General features: G+C 43.5%; 1 protein-coding gene and 1 long non-coding RNA gene across 2 annotated transcripts in view; one reads left to right on the forward strand and one right to left on the reverse strand.

The window, feature by feature from the left end:
• Positions 1–3,534: 3,534 nt before the first annotated feature.
• On the reverse strand, positions 3,535–20,717 carry LOC145531499 (uncharacterized). The gene is made up of 2 exons (XR_014072487.1): positions 20,526–20,717; positions 3,535–3,915 (listed from the first exon to the last, which is right to left on the reverse strand). It is a non-coding gene; the product is annotated as an uncharacterized LOC145531499 (long non-coding RNA).
• Positions 20,718–20,949: 232 nt separating this feature from the next.
• The window catches only part of PROSER2 (proline and serine rich 2), a 60,519-nt gene continuing 56,596 nt past the window's right edge, over positions 20,950–24,872 (forward strand). Inside the window, exons 1-2 of the mRNA XM_081554073.1 lie at positions 20,950–21,097; positions 21,423–21,584. The gene's annotated coding sequence lies outside the window, so the exon portion shown is untranslated. The remainder of the gene's footprint in view (positions 21,098–21,422; positions 21,585–24,872) is intronic.

The following is a 24,872-nucleotide window of genomic DNA, read 5'->3' on the forward strand; positions in this document are numbered from 1 at the left end:
TGCTGGGAAAACTGGTCAACCACTTGTAAAAGAATGAAACTAGAACACTTCCTAACACCGTACACAAAAATAAACTCAAAATGGATTAAAGATCTAAACGTAAGACCAGAAACAATAAAACTCCTAGAGGAAAACATAGGCAAAACACTCTCCGACATAAATCACAGCAGGATCCTCCATGACCCACCTCCCAGAATATTGGAAATAAAAGCAAAAATAAACAAATGGGACCTAATTAAAATTAAAAGCTTTTGCACAACAAAGGAAACTATAAACAAGGTGAAAAGACAGCCTTCAGAATGGGAGAAAATAATAGCAAATGAAGCAACAGACAAACAATTAATATCAAAAATATACAAGCAACTTCTGCAGCTGAATTCCCGAAAAATAAACGACCCAATCAAAAAATGGGCCAAAGAACTAAACAGATATTTCTCCAAAGAAGAAATACAGATGGCTAACAAACACATGAAAAGATGCTCAACATCACTCATTATTAGAGAAATGCAAATCAAAACCACAATGAGGTATCATTTCACACCAGTCAGAATGGCTGCTATCCAAAAGTCTACAAGCAATAAATGCTGGAGAGGGTGTGGAGAAAAGGGAACCCTCTTACACTGTTGGTGGGAATGCAAACTAGTACAGCCACTATGGAGAACAGTGTGGAGATTCCTTAAAAAACTGGAAATAGAACTGCCATATGACCCAGCAATCACACTGCTGGGCATATACACCGAGGAAACCAGAATTGAAAGAGACGCGTGTACCCCAATGTTCATCGCAGCACTGTTTACAATAGCCAGGACATGGAAGCAACCTAGATGTCCATCAGCAGACGAATGGATAAGGAAGCTGTGGTACATATACACAATGGAATATTACTCAGCCATTAAAAAAAATACATTTGAATCGGTTCTACTGAGATGGATGAAACTGGAGCCCATTATACAGAGTGAAGTAAGCCAGAAAGAAAAACAACAATACAGTATACTAATGCATATATATGGAATTTGAAAGATGGTAACGATAACCCTATATGCGAGACAGAATAAGAGACACAGATGCATGGAACAATTTTATGGACTCTGAGGGAGAAGGTGAGGGTGGGACGTTCTGGGAGAATAGCATTGAAACATGTATATTATCATATGTGAAACAGAACACCATTCCATGTTCGATGCATGTGACAAGGGCTCAGGGCCGGGGCAATGGGATGATCCAGAAGGATGGGATGGGGAGGGAGGTGGGTGGGGGGTCCAGGAAGGGGAACACATGTAAACCCATGGCTGATTCATGTCAATGTATGGCAAAAACTATTACAATATTGTAAAGTAATTAGCCCCCAACTAAAATAAATTTATAAAAAAAAAAAAAAAAAAGAAAGCTCTCTGGTCGGCACACATGACGACCGCTTTTGGAAAATGTGTGTTCACCTTTCCTTCTGCACCATCCGCTGCTCAATGGTTCCCGCACAGGGAGGGGACGGGGCTGGAAAGTCAGTGAAAGGGGCATCTGCTCCCACCCGGCCTGAGCTCCAGAGAAAACAGCGCGGATACGTGATTAATTTTCCCTCAGGGACTGTGCAGAGACCCACCAGATGTGCTGAGCCAGGCTAGCCTAGGAAGGAGCTCTCTCTGCTGCCCTGGTAGGTGAGAGGCTCAGAGAAGTGAAGGCAGTGGCCACAGTCAAACCAGCATCTAGCTGACTGTGGATCCCCTGCCCCCGACACCATACGTGTTTCTTTTCTCCTCAATGTACCAAAAAGATCGCTGTTCCAGCCAAGAGAGACAGACAACCGACGCACTCAAAGGAAACCAATCAGAAACTGCGGAGTGCAGCAACACAGCTTTGCTTACCAAGGGAATTCCGGGGAAAGCACAGGTTTGACCTCGAAAAACACCAAGTTCAAGTCCCAGGTTTGCCACGAACCAGCCGTGTGACGGTGCGGGTGGCGGGGCCTCTTTCAGCGCCCAGGTCCTCTTCTATAAAAATGCTGCGTGTACCCTTTTGTCCTGCTGGTTGTGACATTGTGGATTCTGCAGCACTGGATTGGAAACTTGCCACAAGACCTGAAAACAGGTAGCTTTGCCCAAAGAAAATGCTCTTCTACAAATGGAGAAGATGTACTTTTCCCTGGAAGTGGCAAAGAGTGAAAACACCTGACTGCCCTGGAGAACAAGAACTCCATCACATATCCTCAGTTCTTGGGAGCCACACCTGAACCTTTTAAAGGTGTCTGGCTAGCTTGGTGGGCAGAGCTCTATCGAAACTGGCAATCACCTTAGTTTTGTCTGGTGGTGGTTTAGTCACTAAGTCGTGTCTGACTCTTGCAACCCCATGGACTATGGCATGCCAGCTTCGTATGTCCCGTGTCCATGAGATTTCCCCTGGCAAGAATACTGGAGTGGGTTGCCATTTCCTTCTCCAGGGGATCTTCCCAACCCAGGGATTGAACTTGGGTCTCCTACATTACAGGCAGATTCTTTACCGACTAATCCACCAGGGAAACCTAGTTTTGTCTAGGGCCCCCCCCTTTCCTGTTTTCTGCAAACCCACTGCACTAAGCTTTTAAATTGTTTTAAAATATTTGATTAATGAATGAGTATTCTTTCCTTGCAGTCATCAAGAGGCCAGAGTTCAATTCAACCTTATTGAAGTTGACCTGTTGCCATTAATATATTTGTGAAATTTCAGTCATGCAAGGGTTTTCCTTTCATGGTCTGGAACCCCAAGTGTATCTTTAAGGTTCCAAACAGAGGCCCCCTGAGAAACTGGCAGGCCATCCTGGACCTGTAGGGTGTCTTGGTGGGATGGCCTGGCCCTCTCTGGCTCCCTGGGGGAGGGGGAGGTGGCTGTTGCCACCGGCAAGGCAGGGAGGAAGACTAGGGGCTGGGTGAGTCCAGTGTTGTGGGGTTTATGTTCCCACCATGGATGTACCCTGACGTCTTCATTGATTTTATAATGATGTCTCAGCTTTGACCCCAAAACCAATTTGCAGGTATTTGTCTACACATTTAAGAAGTCTCTCGCTTTTATGTTGTATGTTTTCAATATATACCTTACCAAATTTTGTATTGAGGTGGTACTTGCCACTTGAAGAAATTTCTAGGAATTTAGAAAGGGGAGGAGGGGAAATGTATGGGTCAAAGTGTTGTGTGATTTAAAGCTTACCAGTGCTTTGATTGATGTAGCAATTGCTCTGTGCCAGGCACCATTGAAGCATTTTATGGATGTTAATACATGAATCCTCTCAAAATCTCTGTGCACTAGGCTTTATGAACCCTATTCTACAGAAAAGAAACACAAAGGTACTAGGTGACGTGCCTGTCATCACACAGCCAGTAGGGGGTAGGGTTGGGTCTGAAATCCAGGGGTCGGGGGGCCACCCCTTGTATAGGCTTTTAGGTGAAGGCAACATCCCATCACTTTGTAGATACTTTTGTTGTGCAGGAAGCACGCTGAATTATTATTTTAACTCACAGTCTAGTGTATCATGCCCCCTGCGCTCCAACACTGCAGGCCACATCAGTCTTGTTTGTCGTTTATTTCTCAGAGCCTGGACGCTGCCCAGCATGGAGCAGATCTCCCATGAGATGTGCTGGATCCAGTTCAATGTGGCCAGGGCACAGTTCCCCCCCAACCCCATCCAAGCTCAAGATACAGACGTGAGAAATTTCTTAAAAATTCTCGGACCATATTTTCTAAATCAGTTTTGTAAAGTTAAGCGGTAGAACAGAACGTGAATTAAATCCATGTTTTCTCTGTATGTCCAGGAAAGTTTATAGAGTTTCTGTGTAGGTTAGTATTCAGGAGTCACATTGGATGAAACCAGACCCAGGGGGTTCCAAAAAGTCCATTTGCTTTCTTTAAAGCATAGCTGACACATGCTTTGGCCTCCAAATGCTTACACTTCTGGTGATAAAACAGAGAGAGAAAAAGTTTATGGTTGGTTGGCAAGAGGTGAAGAACACCCCCTCCCCTCACAAAAAAAGTAGAAGAAGGATTTAGCCATGGAACACATCTTACAATGAGGCCACCATGCCGGTTGCCAAATGAACACCACAGGCAATAAGTACTACAGGAATCAAGAGGAAAAATAAATTCTGACTTATTCATGAGCAGATGGATCCTTCTATGTGAAGCTTTAGCATTTCAAGTCAGGAAGGATCTCAGCACCCAGCTACCTTACAAACTGACATCACACAGACAAGGTCTAAATGACTAAAGAGATACAGACCTAGCCAGTCTTGGTACCCAACACAGGATGCTCTGACCGAAAGTTGGGGTGCCCCCTCCTAGTGATATCCCCTCCAGACCATCAGGGTGAACCACCCCATGAATGTTCCAAGCTTTCCGGAAGTTTCCTTAGCACCATTCAGGAGAAAGGCAGAGCAAGTGCTTCCTCCCGAAACTCTGCTCTAGAGGCCCCTGGAGAAAGAATTTATGAGCTGCTGTGTCTCTAGTCCCTCCCTTGACATTTATTGGCGTTTTGATGAATGTCAGAGCGACTTTTCTGTCAACAGCTTCTCATTAGGGGCCTGGTGATGTTCTTTGTGACCACGATTTTACTTGGCGACTCACCTGATCACTGTGAGGAGAAGAGGTTCCACTTAGAAAACATCCATCCCTGCAGTAGCAAGGAGCTCAGATAATCCCACTTAAACACTCCTCTGGGCTGACAGCTGCCCTGGGGCTCTGGCACTGACTTCAGACAACCAGCCAGCTTCCAGCATGGCGCTCCCCATCCCTTTAAAGACATACTTCAGGTTTGATTCTCTGTTTCTTTTTAAAATGAACTACAGAGAACTTGCTGGTGAAATGATCACTAGGATTCACTTCTCAGAGATGACAAGCTCTCACCATGAATGACAAGTTCACCTTGGAAAAGTCTGGAACCAGCAGGTATTGGTGCAAGTGTCTCGTTTCCTTAACGGACTGTTTATCTTGCCCCTCACATGCACTGTCTGCTCACAGCAATGCTTCAGGAAAGCATCTGGGGACCTCTGAGGCTCTTGTCATTCATCAGTATCAATGTCAACCTTCATACAATCTCCTCCATCTTCCCTACCACCAGATTCATGAATCTAGCCTGGATGACTATTTTTCCCCAAAAAAGGATTTTTTAAATTATTATGAACAATTTCAAACATAGGGAAAAATCAAGAGGATGAGTAATAAACTACCCTAGTACTCATGGCCCAGCTTTCACAGCCGTTATGGCCAATTTTGTGCTGCCCGCCCCATCCCTGCTCCTCCCAGCCAACCCCTGACTATGCTGAAGTGGATCCCAGAGCCGCCTCCTCAGAACAGAAAACGCTGCTGTCACCCAGGATATTCCAAGAGTCTCAGGAGCCCTGCACTAGCACCAGGGCGAGCGACGACAAGCAAGCACATGTTCTCTCATCTCACAACAACCCCCCCCCCCCGCCATGTCTTTCCCTCAAGTTCCGAGGGATCACTTCCCAAAATAACTACCTCCATGCAGACCTGGGCTCAGGCTCTGCTTTCCGAGAAAACTCAGGCTGAGATGCCAGCCCAAGGGAGGGGCGAAGAGAGTTCCAAGAATCCAGTAAAGGGAGGGAGTCCTGGTGTGATCACCTGGCATAAGACCACTGTTGAATTACTCTTTTAGTCTCAGCACTTAAGGCAGCAGTTCCAAACGTCTCCACCAGAGGGCACTAGTAGCTTAGCTCTAGATAGAAATCTCAGTGGCCTAAATGCAGCCGTAAGTTCTTATTTTTTTTTTTTTTAATAAATTTATTTATTTTACTTGGGGGCTAATTACTTTACAATACTGTAATAGTTTTTGCCATACATTGACATGAATCAGCCATGGGTTTACATGTGTTCCCCATCCTGAGCCCCCCTCCCACCTCCCTCCCCATCCCATTCCTCTGGGTCATCCCATTGCCCCGGCCCTGAGCCCTTGTCTCATGCATCGAACATGGAATGGTGTTCTGTTTCACATATGATAATATACATGTTTCAATGCTATTCTCCCAGAACGTCCCACCCTCACCTTCTCCCTCAGAGTCCATAACATTGTTCTATTCATCTGTGTCTCTTATTCTGTCTCGCATATAGGGTTATCGTTACCATCTTTCAAATTCCATATATATGCATTAGTATACTGTATTGTTGTTTTTCTTTCTGGCTTACTTCACTCTGTATAATGGGCTCCAGTTTCATCCATCTCAGTAGAACCGATTCAAATGTATTTTTTTTAATGGCTGAGTAATATTCCATTGTGTATATGTACCACAGCTTCCTTATCCATTCGTCTGCTGATGGACATCTAGGTTGCTTCCATGTCCTGGCTATTGTAAACAGTGCTGCGATGAACATTGGGGTACACACGTCTCTTTCAATTCTGGTTTCCTCGGTGTGTATGCCCAGCAGTGGGATTGCTGGGTCATATGGCAGTTCTATTCCCAGTATTTTAAGGAATCTCCACACTGTTCTGCATAGTGGCTGTACTAGTTTGCATTCCCACCAACAGTGTAAGAGGGTTCCCTTTTCTCCACACCCTCTCCAGCATTTATTGCTTGTAGACTTTTGGATAGCAGCCATTCTGACTGGTGTGAAATGATACCTCATTGTGGTTTTGATTTGCATTTCTCTAATAATGAGTGATGTTGAGCATCTTTTCATGTGTTTGTTAGCCATCTGTATTTCTTCTTTGGAGAAATGTCTGTTTAGTTCTTTGGCCCATTTTTTTTGATAAGACCAGAAACTATAGAACTCCTAGAGGAAAACATAGGCAAAACACTCTCCGACATAAATCACAGCAGGATCCTCCATGACCCACCTCCCAGAATATTGGAAATAAAAGCAAAAATAAACAAATGGGACCTAATTAAAATTAAAAGCTTTTGCACAACAAAGGAAACTATAAGCAAGGTGAAAAGACAGCCTTCAGAATGGGAGAAAATAATAACAAACGAAGCAACAGACAAACAATTGATCTCAAAAATATACAAGCAACTCCTGCAGCTGAATTCCAGAAAAATAAATGACCCAATCAAAAAATGGGCCAAAGAACTAAGCAGCCGTAAGTTCTATGGAGACCTACAAGACCTTCTAGAACTAACACCAAAAAAAGATGTTTTTTTCATCATAGGGGACTGGAATGCAAAAGTAGGAAGTCAAGAGATACCTGGAGTAACAGACAAGTTTGGCCTTGGAGTACAAAATGAATCAGGGCAAAGGCTAACAGAGTTGTGCCAAGAGAATGCACTGGTCATAGCAAACACCCTCTTCCAACAACACAAGAGACGACTCTAGACATGGACATCACCAGACGGTCAATACCAAAATAATATTGATTATATTCTTCACAGCCAAAGATGGAGAAACTCTATACAGTCAGCAAAAGCAAGGCCAGGAGCTGACTGTGGCTCTGATCATGAACTCCTTATTGCAAAATTCAGACTTAAATTGAAGAAAGTAGGGAAAACCACTAGACCATTCAGGTATGACCTAAATCAAATTCCTTATGATTATACAGTGGAGGTGACAAATAGATTCAAGGGATTAGATCCATCTGATAGGCAGAGTGCCTGAAGAACTATGGATGGAGGTTCATGACATTGTTCAGGAGGCAGTGATCAAGACCATCCCCAAGAAAAAGAAATGCAAAAAGGCAAAATGGTTGTTTGAGGAGACCTTACAAGTAGCAGAGAAAAGAAGAGAAATGAAAGACAAAGGAGAAAAGGAAAGAAATACCCATTTGAATCCAGAGTTCCAAAGAATAGCAATGAGAAATAAGAAAGCCTTCCTAAGTGATTAATACAAAGAAATAGATGAGAACAATAGAACAGGAAAGACTAGAGATCTCTTCAAGAAAATTAGAGATACCAAAAGAAAATTTCATGCAAAGATGGGCACAATAAAGGACAGAAATGGTATGGACCTAACAGAAGCAGAAGATATTAAGAAGAGGTAGCAAGAATACACAGAAGAACTATACAAAAAAGATCTTAATGACCCAGATGACCACAATGGTGTGATCACTCACTTAGAGCCAGACCTAGAGCCTTACTTGCCTCCTGAAAAATCTGTATGCAGGTCAAGAAGCAACAGTTAGAACCAGAAATGGAACAATGGACAGGTTCCAAACTGGGAAAGGAGTATGTCAAGGCTGTATATTGTCACCCTGCTTATTTAACTTATATGCAGAGTACATGATGCAAAATGCCGGGCTGGATGACTCACAAGCTAGAATCAAGATTGCCGGGAAACATATCAATAACCTCAAATATGCAGGTGATACCACCCTTATGGCAGAAAGTGAAGAAAACTAAAGAGCCTCTTGATGAAAGTGAAAGAGGACAGTGAAAGAGCTGGCTTAAAACTCAACATTCAAAAAACCAAGATCATGGCATTGGTCCCATCACTTCATGGCAAATAGATGGGAAAAGAGTGGAAACAGTGACAGATTTTATTTTGCTGGGCTCCAAAATCACTGAAGATGGTGACTGCAGCCATGAAATTAAAAGACTCTTGCTCCTTGGAAGAAAAGCTATAACAAGCCTAGACAACATATTAAAAAGCAGAGATATTACTTTGCCGACAAAGGTCTGTCTAGTCTAAGCTATGGTTTTGCCAGTAGTCGTGTGTGGATGTGAGAGTTGGACCATAAAGAAGGCTGAGCGCCAAAGAATTGATGCTTTTGAACTGTGATGTTTGAGTCTTGATGAAGACATTTTCATTTTCATCATTTTCATGTCCAGTTCTAACTGTTGCTTCCTGACCCGCATACAGGTTTATCAAGAGGCAGGTCAGGTGGTCTGGTATTCCCATCTCTTTAAGAATTTTCCACTGTTTATTGTGATCCACACAGTCAAAGGCTTTGGCATAGTCAATGAAGCAGAAATAGATGTTTTTCTGGAACTCTCTTGCTTTTTCAATGATCCAGCGGATGTTGGCAATTTGATCTCTGGTTCCTCTGCCTTTTCTAAAACCAGCTTGAACATCTGGAAGTTCACAGTTCACATATTGCTGAAGCCTGGCTTGGAGAATTTTGAGCATTACTGTACTAGCGTGTGAGACGAGTGCAATTGTGCGGTAGTTTGAGCATTCTTTGGCATTGCCTTTCTTTGGGATTGGAATGCAAACTGACCTTTTCCAGTCCTGTGGCCACTGCTGAGATGGACCACAGCCTTTTCTAACTCAATGAAACTAAGCCACGCCATGTGGGGCCACGCAAGATGGCCAGGTCATGGTGGAGAGGCCTGACAGAATGTGGTCCACTAGAGAAGGGAATGGCAAACCACTTCAGTATTCTTACCTTGAGAACCCCATGAACAGTATGAAAAAGCTGACCTCATAGTGTGGTATAAAGACTGCTCCCTGATTTTTCATTCTGGGTGGTCATCAGAGGAAACGCTCCATATCAGGGTTCTCAAGCATGGCGCTGTGGATATTCAGGGCCAGATGAGGTTTTGTCATGGAGCTGTCTGTGCAATACAGCTTCTGTCTGCTAGATGCCCATAGCACCCTCCCCGGCCAGCTGTGACAACCAAAATTGTCTCCAGACTTTGCCAAATGTCTTCTGGGGAGGAGGGAGGAACAAGATAATGGCCAATTGAATTGAGAAGCTCTGCTCTGGACAATCATCTAGCCAGTTAGTTTATTAGCTAAACATAGTACTGATCCTGCGAATGAGGCCAGAACCGTGTTTTCACATCTGCCTTGGGCTGCTCACATCGGAGGGCAGTGTGTACTGAGAGCTCTCAGACACTGGGCCAAGAGCTTCCCACATAACTCGGGGCAGGGGAAGGGGGAAGCTGCTTCTGTGCTAGACCCAGGCCCTCGGAGCTGAGCTCAGCACCCTTCTCTCCCATAACATAGATTCAGCGCTCAGAAAGCGTTAAAGGGAAATGGGAATATTGTTGAGGATGATCTGAGCAGATGAAGATAAGCTTCTTCCAAAGACTCTGGCTTTGACGTTTCTGTCCTTGAGCCCAAAGTTCCTTGGCCAGGCCTGGTGGGGGAGGGGCAGATTCTTCTGTCTTTGGCTCCAGCTCACTCCGCCCGCACTCCTTGTGAGGCAGCATGACCCCTCCAGGGCACCCCATTCTGAGACTCTTATCCAAGAACCCCTCCATCAAACAAGTTTCTTGCTAACAAAGAAGATTTTTCTCCATATTGCTATACCTTCCGTCATCTCATTTTTATAGATAAGGATGTCAAGGGCTTCTTCCCAAATCTCACAGCTAAGAAGTGATGGAAACAGGACTCAGACTCCAGATGCAGAGAAGGAACCTCTGTCAGGGCACACGATACTTTCACCAGCTCACAAAAAATGTTTTCATGTTCATTTCTTCTAAAATCAGAAGAATGTCATCATAAAATATAATTTAAAATTTTTTTCATGGAGGAAGGAGCCCATCAAGTCAAAAGTGCTTGGGGTCCCCTAAAGTCATCCTGCACCCTGACATTGGACTCTGCTCTTGATATACACCTGCTTAATACAGGTCCAGTCTTGGTCCAACATAAAGCTGACCTTGATACTGGCGGAAAAACATAAACGTATAGGTCTTATCTATTGTGGAGTCATATTATGGTATCATTTTCGTAGATTCATTTATTTACTCAACAAACATTTCAAATAGCTTTCTGTAAGTGAAAAAAATTTTTTTTAAATTATTAAACTTTCTCTTTAAATACTACATTAGTTACAAGTTATGAAAATTAAATTTTTTTTTTTTAATTTGAGGCACCATGATCTCATTAGATACTTTTCCAGCCCTGGACCAGGGATATGGGAATCATGTTCCTTCACTCCTTTTACTGCACCATCTCTGTACCAGTGGGAGGTGAGTGATGTCTTAGTCTGCTTAGGCAGCATAACAAAATATTTCCATAATGGAAAAACCCAAAAAAACTTTTTTGCCAACCCAATACCATGGACTAGGGTGCTTAAACAACAGAAATTTCTTTTCTTAGAGTTCTAGAGGCTGGAAGTCCAAGGTCAAGGAGCAAGCATGGTCCGGTCCTGGCGAGTGCTTTTCTTCCTTACTTACAGATGGCTGCCTTCTCCTTGAGTCCTCACATGGCAGAGAGAGATCTCCGGTATTTCTTCCTCTGCTTATAAGGGCACCAGCCCCATGGAATCAGGGCTCCACTCTTATGACCCCCTTTAACCTCAATCACCACCTTGAAGGCCCCCATCTCCAATTCAGCCACATGAGGGGTTTGGGACTTCACATGAATTTGGGAGTGACAATCCAGTCCACAGCTTGTGTATTGGTCAAACAATTTATAACGTATATCTTTAGTATTTTATTGCAAGTTTGCTCTAAACAACAAAGGAGGAAGGGTGTAATTCCTGGAGCATTCTTTCCAAAAACTTCACCTCTTCTCTGTTCCTTTGCTCCAATCAGTACAGAATTTAATGACCTCGTACCCTGATGGCAATCTCCTCTTTCATGGCTGGAGCTGGTGAGTAATAGCGATTATTACTATTTGGGGTGAGATGGAATGTTTTGGGTTGGGCTTGGGTTTTTTCTTCTTCTTTTCTACTCTGAGAGTAAGAAAAGTCAGAGTTCCCACCTAGGAAGGGTGGCAAATTACTGTGGAAAGAAAATTTATCACAACTGACTATTCTGTTCAGTAGCTAACATTTCTCAGTAGGCTCTCTTACTTGCTAAACTCCATTTCTCCATGGTTGGCTATGATTCTGAATAGTCCATTTTAATGGAGATATGAAAAAGAGAAATAAGAATTTTTGAAAATGTACTCAGTGGCGGCACAAAATTATACCATTAATTGTATTTCATTTGGTCTGATCTTAAACTCCCTGAGCACATAGTCCCTCTTGGCTGAATGCACATCTTTCTGATATTAGCATAATGATTGCTTGACATTGAGATGATTCTCAGATGTTTAATCTGAGATGACTCTTTCCTAACCACCCAGTCTGGAGTCCTCTGGTCACACCATCCACCATCTCACTTTAATTCTCTTCTCAGCAGTTACAACTCTGATTTTCTTTCTTTCCTCTGCTCTTTTCTCTCCTTCTCTTGTCTATTTTCTTGCACTACAATTATCAGTGTCATGAGAGCAGGCACCTTTCCTGTCTTCTTCACCTCTGTACCTCTCATTTTAAGGACATGTCTGGCATAAAGTAGGCATTCAACCATTATTTGTGGAGTTAACAAATGAGTGAATGAATCAGTGAGCTCTTGGCAAGGAAAGGCTTATCTTGGTTCGAAGTTTCTGGCTTTGCTTGGAGAGCTCTTTACAATTAGTGAAAGGATTACAAAAGGAAGAAAGGTCAAGGAGAAAGAATTCTTAACAGAGAAAGAGAGAGAATGAAGAGGCAGAAAAGCAAGGATGAAGAATGGGAACTTGAGAATTCCCCTTGACAGTGAAAGACCTGTACCCCGAAAACTAGAAGATACTGATGAAAGAAACTGAAGATGCTACAAATAAATGGAAGGATATTCCACGCTCATGGATTAGAAAAACTAATATTGTTAATACTACTCAAAGCCACCTTGAGATTTAATACAATCCCTATCAAAATTCCAATGACATTTTCCACAGAAATAGAACAAATAATCCTAAAATTTGTATAGAACCAAGAAAGATTCCAAATAGCCAAAGCAAGCTTGACAAAGAAGAACAAAGCTGGAGGCATCATGCTTCTTGATTTCAAACTATACTATGAGCAACAGCCATCAAAACAGGATAGTATTGGCATGCTGCTGCTGCTAAGTTGCTTCAGTTGTATCTGATTCTTTGCGATTCTAAAGACTGTAGCCCATCAGGCTCCTCTGTTCATGGAGTTCTCCAGGAAAGAATACTGGAGCAGGTTGCCAGTCCTTCTGCATGGGATCTTCCCGACCCAGGGATTGAACCCAGGTCTCCTGCATTGCAGGCAGATTCTTTACCATTTGAGCCACCAGGGAAGCCTAACTGGGAAAACTAGATTGCTACATACAAAAGGCATTGGATTCAACATGTTTAGAGTCAGCATTATATAACATGATGCTGTATAACAAAAATAATTATTTTTTTATTAGAGAACTACTCTGCACCTAATAAAATTTTGTAGAGAGAGGCACTGCAGGAAATCAAAAGAAGTATGAGGGTCCTACTCATTAGAGTCCAAGAGTGGACTAAAGCTGTCTTCACTTTGGTAGCTCAGAAACAATCATCAATGATTGTCAGAATTTCCTTCTAGGGCCATGCATATTAGAATCACCTGGAATGTTTCATACCAGACCTGGTGAAGCAGAACCTCATGGTTTGGAGGAATGCAGGTATTTGCAATTTCAACAAGTTCCTCCATTGATCCTTATACAGAATATCAAGAGGGGGAGAGAGAGAGACAGACCGAGTGATCAAGTAGAAATATTTCTGTATAGGACACACAAGTTCGCATTTAATAACCCTCCTCCACTGCTGTTTGTTTTGTCTAGTCCTAAAGTTGCCTTTAACAAGGGAGTAGAAATCCTTGCCCATGAAGCTTGTTTGCTTTTTAAATGATGCTTTGATTTCTCGGTCGGGCTGGGTTTATATTGCCCTTGGCATCCTCCCAGAGAATTTTACTGCCAGTGAGAAAATGTGTTTGCTGACCTCTTTACTTATCCCTTCCACTTTTTTGTTAGATGCTTACTTGAGTTTATTTTTATTTATTTATTTTGTTGGCCTCACTGTGTGGCATGTGAGATGTTAGTTCCATGACAAGGTCTGAACCCATACCTCCTGCAACGAAAGTGCAGAGTCCTAACCACTGGATCTCCAGCAAAGTCCCCCCTTTCCACTTTCTGAGCACGATATTGTAGGAGGTCCCCAACTTTAGATATCTGAAACTCAGAATTGTGTACAGAGGCATGAGGTTGGACCCTGGCTAGACTTCAAGAGCAGTGGAAGAAAATCAAAAGGAAAGCTCTAGGGAGAGGACCTTCCCCGTGGGCACTGAGCGGCGGTTTACTGTTGTATAAACCCCTGCTACTCTGTAACCACCCGCCACATTACCTCACTCCTCAGAAGGAAGGGGCTAGCCCCTGAGGTCCAAGAAGCATCTTGGTGGTTCACTGAAAGGGTCAGGGATACAAATATAGTGTTGCTGGCCTCCTGGGGTACCTCTTGGGAACCTGAGTATGGTGGGATGAAGCACCCAACATCTGCAAGGCCCTGGGAGGACTGCACTTTAGGAACCTGGCTGGATGCTTTCCACCAGATATTTGCTGGGTGTCTCTTGTCCTAGAGGTTCATTGCCTCCTTGTAAATAGAAGCCACTGTACCCTGAGGAGGGAAGTGGGGTGTCTTTGGGAGTCATCAGTCACTCATGCCAGCCCAACACACCCAAATGTTCACATATTTCTGGGCCCTGTTCCAGTCTCAAGAGAAGGCCTTTCTTGGTCTTACAAGCCCCAAGCAGCAGAGCATACATGAAGCCAGTCTTCTGCCCAAGAACCAGGCTGAATCAGCCCCAAATTCTGAGCAAACCTCTTGTCTACTGGGCTTTATTGTGTTCCCTAGGGAAGTTACAGATCAAGAGCTGGCAATGGAGGAGGTGTCTTAACATTTGGGTCTTTATCATTCCTGGCAAAATGATATGGAGCCATGAAATCTGGATCAAGGCAGGAATGTCTTTGAGACCGTATTATACCATTCCTAACAACAAACACTTACACTGAATTTTCTCATTGCAACACTGTGTTAAGAACATCACATTAATTTTTTTCCCCTCCCAACCAAGATTTCAACAACACGAAGGAGCCAGCCTGCACTGAGAAAAGCACCAAGAGTCAGGCCTGTGTATTTAGAGTGTCAGGGAAAGAGCTTTTCCAGGTGAGCAAATGCTTTGTTACCACATGCATCGCTTCTCCCTGGATTTGCTCCCACATCTTTAATGGCTCTTTTCTCCTGAGCCCTCTCCCAACATATATTATTTAATAATATGGCTTTTTATTAATATACTTATTTATACCCTGTATTGTTCTGAAAAGCAATTGTAGCAACTCTCAGCTATACTGCATATGGCAATGAGCACTCATGGATTCGACGTACATGAAGCGCTTCCTATGTTTCAGGTACTGTGGGAGGCTCTGGAGCAACAGCATCCACGTTCTGCTGGGCTCTCTCAGGTCCCTCCTGCACACATGCAGTTTCCAAGCCGGCAGGGATGTGTGGGGAGTCCGTTTCAACCCTTTGGCTCTCCCATTCCAAGGTTTTCTGTTAAATTAGTAGCTGGCTCACCACCTACCCCAGTTAGGAGACATTCTCAAAACTTGCAGAGATGGGAGTTTTCCCCATTTGTCTCCTGCCAGTTTCTCCTGTTATTGTCAATGCTGCAGGTTTCTACCCATTGCCCAACGTTGATTTGACCCTCTGGCAGTGAACTTGATCTTTTTTTCTGGTCAACCCCTTGATGATAAAATTTCGACCAGAACTGGGAAGAGGGCTGGGATGATGGAGGCAGACACAGAGGCTGCAGACCCTGCTGTTCTTGCCCAAAGCTCTATTTATTTTTCACAAGTAAATGCTTCTCAATTTTTTGTCCAGTTTCATGCTGTTTGGGGAGGAGAGGATTTACTGACCTTTTCATGCCATAATAGCTGGAAGTCTGGCCTCAGAAGTATTTTCTCAAATGTTTGTGATGCAGCAAGAATGTCCTGGTTTTCTGCTCTTTCCAGGGTTCATGTGGTTCTACACTTGTACTTCATTATCTGTCCCACCCTTGAAGGCACTGAGCTTAGGAATCATGATCCAGAGTGAACACCTAGACAAGGCCTTAAACGTGCAATGGAACATACAAATAGTGCTCAGGCCTGTGTGCCACATCCTCTGGTACAGAAAAGCGTTCATAATAAGGCCCTTATCTTCAGGGCCCCCAAAATCCCAGGGGAGATGAGGAACATGGATACAAAGAGATAACCAACAGTGCAATGGCTGGAGCCTACAATAAGCACTATAAGCTTATATAAGCTACAATAAGGGCTATTTTCTGTAGGCTGCAAAGGACAAGAAATCATTTCTAGGACTTCCCTGGCAATCCAGTGGTTAAGACTCAGTGCTTCCTTTGTAGGGAGCACAGACAGTTTCAATCCCTGGTCAGGAAACTAGATGTCCTACGCTGCAACTAAGAGTTCACATGCCACAACTAAAGATCCCAACGCCGCAGTGAAGATTGAGGATGCTGAGTACTGCAACTAAGACCCAGCACGACCAAATAAATAATTTTTTTTTTTTTAAGAAATAATTTCTCAGGCTTATGACATTCAGACCCTTTGTGTGGATTGTTAGGTTTCTTGTCCATTACTAAATGTTACTTAGGTACTTGGAATGAAATTGCTGACATTGGAGGGAATAAACTAGTGCATCCTAATAGAGAGAGAAGAGTTTGGGAGGTGGAGTGTTAGGGTGTCACCTTTCTTCTGGTGATAAACAGAATCCCACATTCCAGCTCTGCTGCTTTAGAGCTGTGAGATCTGAGAAATCCACTTCTGCATCTGTGAAGTGCAGAAGGATTGGGGAAGTGGAAGTCATCTTTAATTCAAATGCCCTGTGGTTCTAAGGGAGGAGAGAGCCTTTCCCCACAGTCTCTAGAAGATATGATTATGTTTGCTTCCACATATCTCAAGGATTAGTCACTAGATTTGCCCAAAACAATACTCCCCAGAATGGTTAATTAAGAAGGGATTCTGAATGTTTTAAATTTATTTTAGTAAGAATATTTTGAAAACCTGAAGAAAGATATGACATTTTTATCTGGGCAAGTAAAAGACATGCTCCTATAAACACAGAACGCTGTCTAGAATCACAGGGAACTGACAACCCAGGTGAAGGACTCTCAAGAGAAAAAAATGAAGAAGAAACGATGATGAGCTTCAAATCCTTGAATTCAACTCTGGCTGCTATAGGCTTCTCAGTCTTTTTAAAACAGTCAAAGAAAACCAAAGTGCAGGTCTAAGCTAAAAACTAACCTAAGAGAATCTGTTACAGAAAATGAAAATTGCTCATCGCTGAAAAAGCCTCAAGAACAAGAAAATCTCACTTTTCACAGAATTCCAGGCCCAAGGGAGGAATGAAAAATTAAAGGCATTAATATTTATCACAGCCAGAGAAGGAAAACCTGCAGGAAATGATGAGTGAGGCTGCAGCAGCAATTATAACCCAAGACAGGAAACTAAAACAGGAGGCTTATCTCATTAGTTAATTTGAATGCAACATCGCAGGGGGGCATTTTAGCCTGTTGCCTCAAAGAAACCTTTAATCCTTCCATAGAAGGAGTATTCACAGATCATCTGGAGAGTTATTAATGCTCTTCCAAACCTCTTCTCTTTGCCCTCTCCCTTTTGGAAAACATAGAAGAAATCTGCTTACGTTAAGTGAGCATTTTACATTTCAACTCCTAGAACATTATGTTAAGTATTCATTTTGAAATCATGTTACATAGCACCAGCCCACGGGCTAAAGTACAGCTGTGTTGGACAGAAGAGAAGAAGCAGAGCCCATGGGTCCAGCAGGACCATGAGTTTCATGCTCACTGCTGCTTTGGCTGCCCAAGGCTGCCTCCAGGTCAGAGGTTACCCAATACCCAGGGCAGGCACTCCCACATTCTGCAAAGTCACAGGTACCACTGTCAGTCTGCTCCCCATACTCCTGCTGTGTTTACAGGCTCCCTAGTCGTCAGAGGGAAGGGCATCCTGCAGAATGACTCTGGGGACAAAAAATGAAATGCAATACCTGTGTGTTCTTCTTTCAGGTCAGTGCTTTTTGCTGTTTAGAAGTCTGCTGAAGCAAGCAGCGTCAGAGCGCCCATGTCCTTAATCTCTACAGATTGTTTGCCTCAAATCCCAACAATGATTTTTTTGAATACTGATTCGGGTCCTAATATTCCTTCATAATCCTCCCAATAGATCCCATCTCTCTCTGAGGTAATCAAAGTCCTTATCATTGCTGGGTTTCCTGGCTGCCTTTTGTTTTTGCGGAGGCGGGGGCATACCACCTGGCATGCAAGATCTTATTTCTCTGATCAGGGATCGAACCCCTCTCCCCTACAGTGGAATTGCAGACTCCTAACCACTAGACCAGGGAAATCCCTGGATTCCTTTCTGATGCCCACTTCTCTACTCCTTGCACCCTAGCCCACCTGCCTCCATGCTCTGTCCAGAGTGCTCTGAGCTCACTCCTACCTCAGGACCTTTGAACACACTGCTCCCATGCATGCAGAACTCTTTCTGAATCCCCCAGTATCTTCAAGGCTCACCCTCACTTCTTCAGGTCTCTGTTCATATGTTATCTCATCAGAGAGGACTTCCCAGCCACACTGCCTAAAATAACAGCACTTCTTTGCACCTCCCTTAACCTTCTTTACTTTCCTTCATAGCACACATCATTCTCTGACATTTCTGTAGATCCTCTGGGTTTGAATGAGGATTTTTCTCTTCTTCCCCAACTATATCCCTAAGACTTAGAATGTACCTGACAAATAATAGACATTCAATAAATATTTTTTGAATGAATGCTATTGGTTATTCTGCCTACTTGGGTGGATAATGATATTAACTATTTTCTCTCTGATAGTGAAAGGTCATATATACAAAAATGCACATAATGCATATGTACAATTTAAAGAATAAGTGTACATCCATGTACTTCCACAAAGTGTACCAGTGATACCTTCTAAAGTAACAACATAGATTTTCTGTCAAGTTTAAGTACTAAATTCATTTCCATTATCAGTCAGTTAGAACTCTCTTTGATGTAAATAGCAGAAAGGCTGACTCAGAGTGGCTTAAACAATAAGGAAGTTTATCATACAAAGTCCCAATTTTAAAAATTCATAGGCAGATACATGTACCCCGACGTTCATAGCAGCATTATTCGCAATAGACAAGACATGAAAGCAACCTAAATGTCCATCCACAGAGGAATGGATGAAGAAAATGTGGTACATATATACAATGGAATATTACTCAGCCATAAAAAAGAATGAAATAATACCACCATTTGCAGCCACATGGCTGGATCTAGAGATCATCATGCAAAGTGAAGTAAGTCAGAAAGAGAAAGACAAATACCGTATGATATATTACTTATATATGGGATCTAAAATATAACACAAATGAACCCATCTATGAGGCATAAACGAATTCACAGACAAAGAGAACAAACTCATGGTCGGCAAGGAAGGGGAGGATAGGGGAGGGATGGATTTGGTTTTGGGGGTTGGTAGAAGCAAACTATTATATGTAGAATGAATAAACAACAAGGTCCTACTTGTATAGCACAGGGAATTATAGTCAATATCCTGTGATAAACCATAACAGAAAAGAATATGAAAAAGAATGTATATGCATGTGTGTATGTATATATATGTGTGTATGTGTGTATATATACTTGCACAGCTGAATCACCGTGCTGTACAGCAGAAGTTGACACAACGTTGTAAATCAACTATACTTCAATAAAATAAATTAAAAAAAAAAAGAACTCAGGGACTGCTGAAAAGGCAGTGATGCAAGCTGGGATGGTGTTCACAAATGTTCACTGTACCCTTTCAACAAAGTGCTCCCGACCCATGTAGGTCAGAGTAAGTTTATCCAACTGTAGACATATTCTAGCAAAATTCATGTCTGCTCCCAGCCCAGAGCACTCAAAGCAGATAGATTGACAAAAATAGGCAATGGCACCAAGTTGACCCAAGAGTCCTAAAAACATGACCATTCACCCACAAGGGCAAAATGACCAACACAGTGGCTTACCAATGACACTCTGATTATACCTCAGTGTGACAGGAATGGTATGACAACCTGAAGGAATGACACTTCTAAACTGTATCTGTTACCAAAACACAGTCTGTGTATCCAATGCTGCTGCTGCTGCTAAGTTGCTTCAGTCGTGGCCGACTCTGTGCGACCCCATAGACGGAAGCCCACCAGGCTCCGCCGTCCCTGGGATTCTCCAGGCAAGAATACTGGAGTGGGGTGCCATTGCCTTCTCCAGTATCCAATGCACAGTGAGGCCAAATAACACCAAAGCGTCAGAGTTTGGAGCAGAGAAAGGGTTACTGCAGGGCCACGCAAGGAGACGGATGTCTCAAGCCCCCCAAAACCCCAAACACCCTGACAACTCTCAGCAAAGCCCTTTTCTAGGGAAGGGGAGGGAGGGGCCAGTGAGTTGTTGCAAACATCTTGGTGGCAAAGCCTGTGTTCCTGAGGTCAGGTCACGGTCAGGGAATGATGCTCCTATAAACCTCCATCAGGTGAATATTATTTTCTGTTCTGACAAGAAAGGACATGGTCCTCAGGGACAACCGTCACCCTATGAGGTCCAGTCCTGGCTGAGAGGGGCAGATCTCAGCTGGCGGCTCCCTCAGGGCCAGGTCTCCAGACCCCGTCCAGCCGTTATCCCTGAGAAAACCAGGCGCGCAGGATCCAATCAGTGCTCAGGCTCCTCAGCCTGCCTATGTGACAAGGGAAGGAAGGGCAGGTCCCGCAGACGGTGACCCAGGCAGCCGGCTGCTGCCATGAGGTTGCAGAGGTGGGGCAGAGGGTCACCTCAAGTCCTGGGCCTGGCCAGTGGGTGGCAGCTGGTGAGGGCTCTGGAGCCTGCAGGACACGGCCCTCAGCTTGTTTTCTGGGCCCTTCAGTCATCTTCCGGCCAGAGGTCAGATGAGCTGGAGGGTCCCTGGGAGAGGGCCAGGATCCGCCTCTTACCTCACTCTCCCACCTGACGACCACCACTCCAATGACCCTTTGCTAAGCTGGAACACTAATGGTAGCTCACTGACAGTGCTTGATTGGGGGAGGGGCCATTACGGTGCTGACCAATGGCTGAGCGAGACCACTAACGGTCGCTCATTGACAGTTGGTTGCTTGGGGGAGGGGCCCACTCTGGTGCCAGACCAATGGCTGAACAGGACTACTAATAGTTCCCCCCCGCCCCCCGCCCAACTGCCCAACTGTTGCCTGGTAACGGGTTGGGGGAGATGGTGCAGAGCGACCCAGATGACTCAGTAGCACTGTATTACATATCCAGTGGACAATGTTTAGGAAGATAAAAGGATATTTAATGGATTTTGAAGAGATTCTATCAAAACATGAACTATTATAGTGAGGACAATAAAGAGGTAAGTCTCAGGTCTCCCAAATGATGCCAACTAAATGAGCAGCTGTTAGCTACAATTATCAAAATTATAGTGAGATGAGAAGCCATACTTTCCACAATTTGGGGAAATTTCTATCTATTACAGACCTATTATTAAAAAGAAAATTATAACAATTTAATGAGCCAAATGAATTTTTTTTCCACAAAAACAATAAGTAGTTTCCTCCAAGTTGAAAAATTAGAAAGGGGAACTTAAGTCTCAGGTCACTGTATTTCTCGTTTCTAGTAAGTATGTTGGAGCAAGAAATTTAACAAATATTTACAGAGAACCTAAATCTTTTTTTCAGCTTGAATGTCCCTGATGGCGTTTTGAGCAAGGAGGCAACGGCTAGCATGACCAACAGTTCTGCACATGGAAAATCAAGGCACTAAGTAGTGAAATAACTCACTTTTGGGGAAAGAATTTGAGTCCACTCAACAGGAAAACCTCCAGTACTGGCCCATGTTCAGTTATGTTTTGATGTTGGTTTTTTTTTTTTTAATTAATTAGTTAATTTGGCTGTACCAGGTCTTAGTTGTGGCATGGAAAGTCTTTAGTTGTGGCATTCGAACTCTTTAGTGGTGGCATGAGGGATCTAGTTCCCTCACCAGGGATTGAACCTGGGCTGCCTGCACTGGGAGTGTGGAGTCTTAGCCACTGGACCACCAAGGAAGTCTCTGTTAATTGTTTTAAAGGACTAAAATAAAAAAAGAGAGGAATCAATATCTGAGAATGAGTAAGACATAGGACTCCACCTGGGGATGCCACACTGAAGATTTTGTTCAATTTTTTAACTCAGTTTTGCATCCCACAGTCCATATCTTTTTTTCTTTTCATTTTTTTTTCCTTCTTTATCAAGGGAAGCCTTAAGAGTAGAAATAGCTGGCAGTCCCCGAAGTGATATAATCTCAGGGCCACCTAGGAAAGGCCTTTACTCCAAATGCTTTCTCCACCACTGTCATGAAATTCCACCAGGAGATCACTGAGGGAGGAACAGGTATTGTGCCATTTTCAGGGGTCCACCACTACATTGCATATATTCCTGGGAGACATGATAAGACCCTGGGCAGTCAAGGCCTGAGTCATGAGAAACAAGTTAGGCAGTTGTGCAAGGGATGGTTGAGCGAGGGAGCTGAAGCTGGGAGCAGAGGTTGGATAGGCTGTTTACTACTGTCTTAATCCAGCCTGACCTACAATTGTCTGTACTTCCCCACCTCCAACCCCTGAGCCCCAGAGCCTTCCTCCCTAATCTAGAACAGTGCACTTTAGCTCTTGTCATTTCAGAGTATTCCTTCAGGCTCCAGGCTGGGCCTCCCTCTCCTGGGCCTTGTGCCTGCTCAGCTAGACTGATGTAGAGACAACTACACTGCCAGACAAAATGTTTCAAGCATTATAAAAAGAGAAAGAGAGATGGCAGTTCTTTAAAAAAGAAAAAGAAAATAGAGTTACCATATGATTCAACAATCCCACTCCTAGGCATGTAGCCAAAAAAGAGAAAAACTATAACTTGAAAAGACACATGCATCCCAGTGATCTACTACTGCTACTACTAAGTCGCTTCAGTTGTGTCCGACTCTGTGCGACCCCATGGACTGCAGCCTACCAGGCTCCTCCGTCCATGGGATTTTCCAGGCAAGAACTCTGGAGTGGGTTGCCATTGCCTTCTCCAAAAACTATTTACAATAGCCAAGACATGGAAACAAACCTAAATGTCCTCCAGAGATGAATGGATAAAGAAAATGTGGTGTATATATATCCTTAGAATATTATTCAGCCATAAAAAAGAATGAAATAATGCCATTTTCCATTTGGACCTAGAGATCATCATACTAAGTGAAGTAACTCAGACAGAGGAAGACAAATATCATATGATACCACTTATATGTGGAGTCTAAACTGTGATGCAAATGAACTAATATACAGAACAGAAACAGACTCACAGACACAGAAAACAAACCTACAGTTACAAAAATTTGGGGGGGTAATAAATTAAGAGTATGGGATTAACAGATACACACTTCTATACATAAAACAGATAAACAAACAAGGACCTACTGTATAGCACAGGGAATTATATTCAATATCTTATAATAAACTATATTGGAAAAGAACCTGAAAAAAAATATTGTCATTGTTGTTCAGTCACTCAGTCATGTATGACTCTTGGGGACCCTATGGACTGTAGCACACCAGGCTTCCTTGTCCTTCACTATCTCTTAGAGTTTGCTCAAATTCATGTCCATTGAATTGGTGATGCCATCCAACCATCTCATTCTCTTTTGTCCCCTTCTCTTCCTGCCCTCAATCTTTCCCAGCATCAGGATCTTTTCCAATGAGTTGGTTCTTTGCACCAGGTGGCTAAAGTATTGGAGCTTCAGCTTCAGCATCAGTCCTTCCAATGAATATTCAGGGTTAATTTTTCTTAGGATTTGTATATATATATCAATCCAATATATGTATATATATCAATCCTACTCTCTAGTTTTATATATATATGTATATATATCTTCAAATCAGTTTGCTGTACACCAGAAACTAACAAAATATTGTAAATCAACTATACTTCATTTTAAAGAAAGAAATATATATTTAAGGCAAAAACAAAAAAGAGAGAGAGGAGGAGGTGGGGATTTTGGGGGGGACACACAGGAAATCTCCATGAAGAAGCAGCACTCAAGCTGTGAGCTTCAAGGACCAGCAAGATCTTTAAGGAGCCAGGATGAGAGCAAACTGGCAGACGGGGGCGCAGGTCAAGAAGAATTCAGGCCACAGAAGCAGCAAGGATCCAGTGAAGAGGGAATTTGGGGGCGGGAAGGAGGAATGAAGCTGAGAAGGCGGGCCTAAGCTTGGCGTGTGTGAGCAGGAACCTTTGTCGGCAGCAGTCACACCTCGCAAACTGGGGCTTCACTCTGACTTGTCTGCTTATTAGCCACAAAAGAACTGAGTCATTATTACAGTAGATCCCCAAGTTCTGTTGCACCAAGCTTGGTGGTTCAGTCCCACTTGTGAAAAAAAAAAAGGAGACAATTCAATGGCTTCATAATGAGTAAGTGACTTCAGCATCTTTTTTTTTTAAATACAATTTTATTTATTTATTTGACTGGGCTAGGTCTTTGTTGCTGTGAGGGCTTTTCTCTAGTTGCAGAGAGTAAGGGCTACTCTCTAGTTTCGGTGTATGAGCTTCTCACTGCAGCAGCTTCTCTTGTTGTGGAGCACAGTCTCTAGAGTGTGCAGGCTTCAGTGGTTGTGGCACATGGGCTCAGTAGTTATGGCTCCTGGGCTCTAGAGCACAGGCTCAGTAGTTGTGGCACTTGGGTTTAGCTGTACCACGGCATGTGGGATCTTCCTGGACCAGGGATCGAACCTGTGTCTCCTGCATTGGCAGGTGGATTCTTTACCACTGAGCCATCAAGGAAGCCCCTGACCTCAACATCTTGACATGAGCAGCAGGTTCCATTCTGATCTCCCATGAAAAAATGTGTGGACGTGTGCCTATGAGCCAAACCAGGGGAGAAGGGTGGGTCCCTGATGTCTGGGGGGATTTGGCGAGCCCCAGGCCTTCCACTTCCATCCCTCATCTATGGTCTCCTCCCAGTTTGTTTCTTAAGGGAACTGGGTCATCACTTCACAATCTTGAAATGGCTGCCAAGAAGGCTCTGTCTCTGCAGGACAGCGTACACTGCTCCTGGAGGCAAGCCCTGGTGAAATGGAAGGCCTTCAGATAGCAAACAGTGCCCAGGAGATAGTGATCAGACCC

This window comes from Giraffa tippelskirchi, chromosome 13 (assembly GCF_054371585.1).
Source record: "Giraffa tippelskirchi isolate mGirTip1 chromosome 13, T2T-mGirTip1v1.2.pri, whole genome shotgun sequence".
NCBI lineage: Eukaryota > Metazoa > Chordata > Mammalia > Artiodactyla > Giraffidae > Giraffa > Giraffa tippelskirchi.